Raw genomic sequence first — 9,261 nt, forward strand, 5'->3', positions numbered from 1 at the left:
CTGAATGGGAGAGTCCCTTGAAGGCAGGGGCTGGGGTTTGCACTCTCTGTGCCTTGCTTATTTCAATTCACATTTGTGAAAGTCAGTAAACTGACTCCCAATTTTCGGTGCAGGAGGTGGGGCTGGTGGGCTTGCCTTCAAACTGCATTTTCATAGCAAGAGCACAGTTTGCATTTCGACACTTGGTTCATTTGAGGTGGCTGAGAACATTAAGTATGGCTGATGGACATTAGAATGAGAGACAATTAGAAGAGAATAAAGCTCTCCTGCGTGGCCAGGGGCTGAACTCCGTTTGAATCTTCAACCTTTTCCCAGTAACTTAAAGGAAGCAAAGGAACTGAAGTGCCCAGGACATCTGTGAAGAAGGCCTGAGCCTGAACCTTCCCCAACCAGATTTCTCTCCCCCACTGGCTGCCAGGCACCTCCCCCATCCCAGCCACAGAGGGGTGCTGCCCCTGACCCACAGGGACATCTGACAGCAGAGGCCACAGACGGGAGAGAGTGGCTGGGGGCGGGGGCGGGGGGCAGTGAAGGAAAAGATCCACTAAATCCCAGCTTCAGCCACTAAAGTGACAGAGGGGGTGACAGCGCATTTCCCCCCAGCCCACCACTCTCCACCTGCCCTGCCCTCCCCGCCCCAGGCAGAATCAGAGACCTCAGATCTCCGGGAACAGCGGAGCAATTCCTCTGTTCTTCCCCCAGGAGGGCAGGAGAGGCGGGTCCCGGAGGCAGGGAGACGAGCGGGGGAGGTGGGCGGAGGCGAAAATGACGCCACTCGCAGTCCTGGCCAGCGCTGGCCCGTCACTTGCCCACAGGACCCCTCTGGACCAGGCCACCTCTTCGGGCGCCGCCACAGTGCCAACCCCGGGCCACCTCAGGGGGCGCACCCTGCCCAGCGGCGCTGGCCGACAGTGGCTCCCGCGCATTTGGCACGCACTGTGACACACTCGGACCCTCCCCCTGCAGCACACACGCGCGCGCGCACGCACACACACACACACACACACCCCACCCTGGCTTCGAGGCGGAATCGGCCCCCGCCCCTCAGATGCACATCGGTTCAGGGCTCAGTCTGGAAACCAGACACACCCACGCCCCTTTCTCCAGCCTCAGCTCGCCGCTCTCCCCTACGCACCTCCTTTCTACACACGCACGCTCAAACCCTCCTAACCCAGACACCCCACTCCGAGGATACACCCCACCCCGACACACACACACACGCGCGCGCGCACACACACACGCACTCTCCCAGGCCCCCCTCCGGCTCCCACTTCCAGTGCGCTCTCAGGCCTGCGGCGCCAGCTGGGACTCCGCGGAGCCGTTGGGAAGCGCGACGAAGGTGTTCCCCGGCCGGCTCTCCACCCCTCCCCGAAACCCAAGATCCCACTTTCCCAGCTGGGGAAAGGTGAGCGGGGACCTGTCTTTTTTTCCTCCTCTTCGCTCACCGAAAACCCCCCATTCCAGCGGCGGCCGCGCCCCCAAAGCCCCTCCTTGCGCCCGCGCCGCAGGGTCGCCACGCACTTGCAGCTCTAGGGGCCACAAAGCCGCAGCAGCACCCCCGGGCGATCGAGCCCTCCCCGCCCGGCGCGAGGAGGGGTTCGGGCTTACCTAAGGTATAGACAGAAAGGCAAAAGGAGCCGGAGCTTGGCCGGAGGCGCGGCGGCCAGCGGGCGCGGAGGAGAGCAGCGAGGACGGCCGTGCGCTCGGCAGCCTGTGCTCGGAGCCCGGCGAGGTTTGTTTATGCCCGGGCGGCGGGCGACTTTATAGGCGCCGCGGCCCCGCCCCGCGCTCGCCCCGCCCCGGCCTTCCGGAACCGCACACCGCGGGGACACACCCCTTGCCGCTCCCTCCTCCCGGGCGCGGTTCCCGCTCGCGCCAGCGCGCCGGGCCGGGCCGGGCCGGGGCAGAGCGCGCCGGGCGCCCGCCTGAGCCGCCGCCTGTTGCGCAAGCCCTGGTAGGGGCGCGGCCGGGAAGGGCCTCCGGGCTCCGGCTGCGGTTCGGCGGGGCGGTCGGCTCCCTCGCCCGGAAGGCCAAGGCCTCCGCGTGTGCAGTGGGCGCGTGTGCCCTGGGGATGCGTCTGTGTGCTCGCGCGTGGGCATGTGCGTGCTCGTGCGTGTGCATGTGCCGTGTGTCACTGTGTGACCGAAGGGACCCATCTCGGTCTCAGAGTTTCTTGAGTCCCGTCACGCCACGCCCTGACATCCCTTGTGGGCGACTCCCTACTTCCTCCAAGTCTCAAGATCTTAGCTCCGGAGCCCCATTTAACTGCCTTCCCGCGGCTGCGTCCTTGGCTTCCCGGGGAGCAGCTCCCAGCGATTCTCACTCCTTGCCCCTTCCTTGTTGCATCATCTCTCCGCTGAAATCCTTGCTCCCACTGAATCTTGTCCATCTTGTTCACCCCATCCGCCCGCCCCTCTCCTCCCCAGTTCCAAGCCCACCAGCCCTAGTCCTTTCCCTCCCTCCCGAAGCCTTCTCCCCTTCCCCCAGAGCCCTGGCTGGGAGGAGCCTCACCCCTTAGTCTGCTGCCTCCCAGAACTTGTCAGAGCACACTTTCCACACTTAGCTGCCCTTCTCTGCTGCCTTGTTTTTGTTTAAAGATGACCTCCGTGTTCTCAACCCACACTGCATATTAGAATTCCCAGAGGAACTTTTTTTTTTTTTTTTTTTTTAATAAAGGTGCATACCAGGTCTCCATCCTAGGCCAGTTTTATCAGAACCTCAGGGAGTGCAGAGGAGGAATTGGGGTGTTTTAAAAGCTCTCTAGGTGGTTCAAATGTGCAGCCAGGTGAGAACCACTGCACTGGAGGAACATCATTTTATAAGTAAAGGAAGACCTTGTCACCGTCCCCAGGCCCCTGCCAGGACTTGTATCTGCAGGCTCAAGTGCCCTTCCCCCACCCTCCCTCTTCTGGCTAATGATAAACCTGTTCCCTCCACCAGCCCATGCTTTGCTCAAGGCAAGGGACCTGGCTCTCTGTGCATCCCATTTGCCTCCATAGGCCCTGACATTTCCTTATCCTGTCATTCCACCAATACTTATTGAGCCACTGCCATGAGCCAGGTTCTGTGCTCAGCCACTGGGAAAAGGACTGAAGAGGCAAAGTCCTTCCCCTCAGGAGCACAGCATGGGAGACTGAGTCTGTTTCCCCATCCACACAATAAGAAGGCTACACTGAGCTCACTCATTCCATATCTGGATCAAGCACCTACCATGTCCAGGTACTGTCCTAGATACTAAAAATACGGTCATAACAAAAAGTTGCTCTATGGGAACCCCGACTTTCCAGAAGACAATGAGTTCAGGGGAGGGAAGGTGCCAGAGGCATGGAGAGGAGAAAAAGAAGAATTGTAACCACGGAGGAGTAGAAGTTCAGCGAGCAGCAGAGTACTCAAACCAGAGTACTCTGAGAGGAGATGGTTGCAGAGTCCAGATCCACTTGGAGATGTTGAGGAAGGTGCCACTAGATCCCACACCCCTTCTCCTACAGGTCCAGAACAGCCAATTTCCCCTCGTGCTGTACCGTGTTGTTTCGTCCACTGAGCACCAGATGAAACCATGTTCTTGTACCCAAGGTGGCCACACTAGAGGAAAGACTGACTTTGGCACAACTCCGGATGCACGCACGTGTGGAAGATGCCCATCCTCCAGAGCGACCCTGGGAGCGGAGAGCCGCCCACCACACCCCCACATCCCCCAGCCCAGACCAGCTGAGGCAGCAAAAGTGCTTGGAGCCAAATGTGGGTGCAATTGAATTGAGCTGTTTAAATTATTTCTTTTTCTCACTGGTCAGCAACAGAATTAGATTTGCTTAGTAAATGAGCATGTGCTGCAAATCCATCATGGGATGAGATTAGAGTTTCTGGACTCATGGCCTCTGGAAATTTCTATTTAGCAACACCTTAGATTTGATCATAGACTATCTTGACTAAAAGGACCATAGGATTCATCTATTCCCAACCTTCTTGCTTGGAATTCATGGGTACTCAGGGTTGAGAGAGACCCAAGAGAAAGCTGGAGTTCTTCTGCTTCCAACACTGAGGATCTGTGGTAGCTTGGGCAGTTACTTCGCCTCTCTGCATACCTGTCTCCCCCACATGCACCCATAGCAAATGGGTAAGCGAGGCCACCAGACCTTCCCACCACAATTCAGGAGCCCGAGGCTGCGGTCCCATATTTTCTTCCTGTTAAGATGAGAAAATGTCCCTGAATAGCCAGCATCTCCCAGCTCCAGGACTGGCCCCCCCCTCCATCCTCCAGAAAACACATCTCCCTCCCTTCTGGATCATTCTAATCAATAAGTACACATTCACTACAATTCACGACCCATCCTATTATCCCAGCTGCCCTCTGGTTACTGTAGCCCTATTCCTCTCCCCCATTTCCTCCACCAAACTACTCTAAATAGGTGTCTATACACATCTCTCCACCTCCTTATGCCCCCTTCCTTTTACTTTTAAGGATTTATCAAGTTCCTGGACAAATAATTCTGCCAACCTTGTTAGGAAAAACAATCGCCTTCCCTATCCTCCCCGCCTCACTGGCTCTACATCCAGAGGCAAGTGCTTGGATTTCCTGCCTCAGCCTCATCATCAAAAAAACAAAAAAAGAAGCAAACCAAAAAACAAAAAACACATAATAATAGAGTTAACTCTCCTACGGTCACGGTGGGAAATACATGAACTAACACATGTAAAGTGCCTAGAACAATGCGTGGCACATAAGAAATTCTTGCTCTTGATAAAATGTTAGGGACCATCATCATCTTCATCACGGTCATCATCCCAGCCCATCTTCCCTGACATCTTGCACATCATACGGAAATCCAGTAAGTATTGGTTGAGTAAGTGAGCAGATGCAAGTGCTTCTGTCTGAATTGTCCCTACTTTTTTTTTTTTTTAATTTGACAGAGACACAGCGAGAGAGGGAACACAAGCAGGGGGAGTGGGAGAGGGAGAAGCAGGCTTCCCGGTGAGCAGGGAGCCCGATGTGGGGCTCGATCCCAGGACCCTGGGATCATGACCTGAGCCGAAGGCAGACGCTTAACGACTGAGCCACCCAGGCGCCCCTGAATTGTCCCTACTTTGTGCAGCCTTGTTTGGACTTTGTCGAGAGGAGAAGGGATTTTTCTCCTTGCTTCAGGAGTCCACATGGGAGGACCTCCATGTGTGGACCACTGTAAATTCTCCCAGTGCTCCGAGAGCACGCCTACCCTATGATATCCAGCTGTGAGCCATGGGGGGAAAAGTGCAAAGGAACAATTCCACCGGAGGCTGGATGTTAGCTTATGCTCAGGGCACATAATAACCCTTGACTTTGAATAAACTAAGAGGAATACAACTTTGGCCCCATAGAAGGTCAGTTTCTCTTTACTCCTGGTTTGTAATAGTTTCTCAGAGCTGCTGTAATGTGTCACCACAAACTGGGCGGCTTGAAACAACAGAAATGTATTATCCCATAGTCCTGGAGGCCTAGAGTCTAAAAGCAAGGTGTCAGCAGAGTCCTGCTCCCTCTGAAGGCTCTAGGGAAGAATCCTTCCTTGTACATGGCGTTCCCAGCTTCTGGTGGGTGCTGGCAGGCCTTGATGTCTCTCGGCTGGTGGCCGCGTCATTCCGATCCCTGCCTCTGTCATGACATGGCCTTCTCCCTGGCCGTTTCCGTCTCCAGCTCTTCTCTTCGAATAAAGGCACCAGGGAGATTGAATTAAGGGCCCACCCTAATCCAGTATGACCTCATCTTACCCTAACTAATTACATCTGCAAAGACCTCATTGCTGAGTAAGGTCACATTCTGAGGTTCCCGGTGGAAATGAATTTCAGGGGGACAGGATTCACCCCAGTATGTGGCTAATGCATGTTTCACAAATATTTGTAGCGTATTTGCAGAAAGACCTGCTTCTTGGCCCAAGGATGCTTTCAGAGGGTCTCACAGGGGCTCCTGCCTGGCTTTCCTGCTTTTGTCCTCTGCCCCTCCCCAGTTCCCTGTGGCCCTTGCTTGGCTGTCATCTTGAGCAACCGTATCATGGCCCCTGCCTAATTAAGGCTTCTACTGCTCCGGTGGCCTGCCAAGCCCACCACCCCCTCCCTGGGTGGCCGTGGCCTTGCAGATGCCCCCGCACCTCCCTCCCCCCAGGCTCTGGGTTACTCAGCGCTTGCCCTCTGAACCTTTGCCCACACTGTTTCTCCTTCCGGAAAGCCCCCCACGCCTCCTTTTCCTCTGGGGATTTTGTTTACTAGGGGAAAACCCTAGGATTACTCACTCCCCATGTCGCCTCTCTTCCTTCCTGCCCATCTCTCCCTGAAGTTAGGCACATGGGGTGCCTGGCATTGTCAATGACTGGGGAGTGGACGTGACCTGTGTCACTTTGGATGGCAACTTTTTTTTTTTTTTTAAGATTTTATTTATTTATCAGTCAGAGAGAGAGAGAATGCGCACAAACAGGCGGAGCAGCGGGCAGAGGGAGAAGCAGGCTCCCCACTGAGCAAGGAGCCCGATGCGGGATTTGATCACAGGACACTGCGATCACGACCTGAGCCACCCAGGTGTCCCCAGATGACAACTTTAATAGCCAGCATGTGATTCACCTTGCTCTCGTGGTACTGTGACAAGCAATGCCCCAGATAGTGTGGGTTCCATCCCTTGGGGCCTGGCAGGAGGAGACATGGAGCAGAGACCCCCCACCTCTCCGCTGACTCAAAGTAGATATGTGACATGGGGAAGAAGTAAATTGCCACTAGGACTTTGAGCGGGCTTGTCGCTGCAGCTGCTACAGTGGATCCATGTCCACTGACTAGATCCGTGTCCTCCCAGGCCACGCCAAATGTCAACTCTTCCAGGAAAGCTCTCTTGTTCTTCTCCAACCAGATTCATTTTTCAAATTCAGTGCATAGCTGTCAAGCATTCACAAGCCTTTCAAGCACACTGTGAGGTTCAGGAACAAAGGGATGAATAAAACAATGGCACGCCTATGTGCTTGCAGGTGTCCTCAGGTAAGCACAGAGGGTCTTAGAAGACTCCATGACCTGAGAGTCTCGCCTGCTCTGGAAGGTCTGGAAGAACCCTCCTGGAAAAGGGATATCTGAAGCAGGCAGCCATGAGATGAGACATGGGTGGGGAGCATGACCTCACCCCCTTCTGTTCTTGGAATGTTGCATGTTTTCCTTCCTTTCGTTAGTCAGAACGCCTTAGTGTACATGTGGCATACATACAATTTCAAATAGCTGAAGCAATCAAAAGAAGGGCATGGCTATGGTCTCCCATAGCAGTGAAGTCCGGTGGAGATTGGCTTCAGGCACAGCGGGACCCAGGGCCTGACGTCACCAGGCCCCTGCCTCTCTAGTTCTCAGTATCTCTCAGAGTCATTTACTCCAAGTTAGCTTTGTTCTCAGGCAAGTCCTTTCTAGATTCCATCAGAAGGTTATCAGGGAACTGCAGGTCAATGAGCTAGAGAATTCCTCATCTCTGAGGAGCCCTGGGAAATTTTTCCTCCTTTTCTCTGAGAGGCCATGGGAGCTGTGAGGAGCCCAAATGTATGCTTGGCAGGCACTCCTCCTAAAATTGTTGGCCCTTAGCCCTCCGCCCACTTTCCTGACCTGACCAACCTACCTTCACCACCACCACCACCAGCTGCACCTTCCAGTTAGACCTGCCCGCCTGCCCCGGCCGGTCACGCCGGGCACCTTCACACTTTGTGCCTTGGCTTATATCTCTGCAGGGCAGAGCGCACGGCCAACAGGGGCAGTGGCTCTGCTCTCTTGGGAACACTCCAACTTGCACAGGGCAGGCAAGACTTAAGTGATGTCTGCTGATTGAATGTAAGCAAGGAGGGAAGGAAGAGGGGAAGGAGGAAAGGGCTTTCAACGGATGTACAATCATCTTACAACTACTATTGCTTATCAGATTTCGTTTGCTCCTTGGCACTTTCAAAACTTTAATCTGCTCCTTTTTCCTCCGAGACTGCATTCCCCTTCCCCATAGAGGTGCTCACTGATGTTCCGAAACGCTTGTGTTGGAGAAGTTAAACCTGAGCCTAAGTCTCCCCACTGGCTCCTGACCGATGATCCCCACCCACCCACCATCACCTGGAACCTGGATCAAGAAATGCAAAAGGATTTTGTAGTAACCATGAAATTGACTTGCCAACCAGATCCGGGAAGGAACATCACATGACTTTGCATTCCTTGTGTTAAAGTGAAGCTCAGTCAGCCCCGCTCTGCTGGACCTAGTGTTGAATTCCATCTTGGTCAATAAATTATCCTGCCCGATGTTATTACAATTAGGACGGCAAGTCTGTTGCCTCCCCCACCCCCACCCCCCCACACACACTTGCAGTGCTTTCTGAAGCTAAACCGAAATGACTGTCAGGTTCACCCCTTGCTAGGAGCCTCTTAAACCACAACTCAGTGGTAACACTGATTCTGCAAGGTCTCTTGCTCCCTCTTTCTGGACAGAAACTGACATTTTCATCCGGCCCCGGCTTTCTAGCAATGTGTGCCTTTGATCACCACCAGGATCAAATTCAAGAGCAGGAGTCTCTGCAACCTACCCCCCACTCTGGGGAGCACAGAGCAAGCATTCACCCTGCAGACTGCAAGGGATCAGATGATAGAGCTGTGTGTGTACAGGGGAAGGTGGGCCAAAGCAAGAGAAGTTAGTATTATTTTCAAAGTACAAGAAATCCAAGGCCTAGCTATCCTGTTCCTAAAGAAGGGAGGACTATGGAGGGGAAACCAATATGCCCTTCCTCAATCTGGTGAGGGTCAATGAGTTCACCTGAGCAGGTGGACAGGTTTCTACTTAATACTCTTTCTTATAAGGGTGGAACACAGGGATGTTTCAGAGAGAAGCGCCCCCTGTCCTGTGGGCACTGTGAGTGCCCATTTCACAGATGAGGACGCTGAGGCCCAAATTTGACTAATGACACAAAGCAATCCTTCTTGGCCCGGGCCTGGGAAGGTGGCCCCAGTGGCTGACAAACTGCATGATTGCTGGACAGAGCGGGCGGTCTCTGAGGAGGAGAAAGCACAGCCAAGGAGTGTCAGGAGAAGAGAAAACATGGCTGCCACAGTCCCACCAGCCAGCCAGGTGAAGCAGGGGACAGGGCCTCTGGAGCCACACCTGGGGCGGACGGGGTTTCTGAGTCACCCAGTCTTCCTGAAACAGACAATCCCTGGTGTGTTGTAAGTCGAAATGTGTACTTGTCCAGGTAGACGGTGGTTTTACCTTGACAAAGGAGCATTCCATGTCAGTAGACCATGCTTTAA

The 9,261-nt window shown here is 54.3% G+C and overlaps 1 protein-coding gene across 3 annotated transcripts in view; it reads right to left on the reverse strand.

The window, feature by feature from the left end:
• Nucleotides 1–1,748, reverse strand: part of NDRG1 (N-myc downstream regulated 1) — an 87,287-nt gene extending 85,539 nt beyond the window's left edge. For all 3 annotated transcript variants that reach the window (XR_004300821.1, XM_032415562.1, XM_032415561.1), the window contains exon 1: nucleotides 1,609–1,748. The gene's annotated coding sequence lies outside the window, so the exon portion shown is untranslated. The remainder of the gene's footprint in view (nucleotides 1–1,608) is intronic.
• Nucleotides 1,749–9,261: the final 7,513 nt, after the last annotated feature.

The sequence above is a fragment of the Phoca vitulina genome, unplaced genomic scaffold (assembly GCF_004348235.1).
Source record: "Phoca vitulina isolate PV1807 unplaced genomic scaffold, GSC_HSeal_1.0 scaffold18, whole genome shotgun sequence".
In the NCBI taxonomy this organism is placed as follows: domain Eukaryota; kingdom Metazoa; phylum Chordata; class Mammalia; order Carnivora; family Phocidae; genus Phoca; species Phoca vitulina.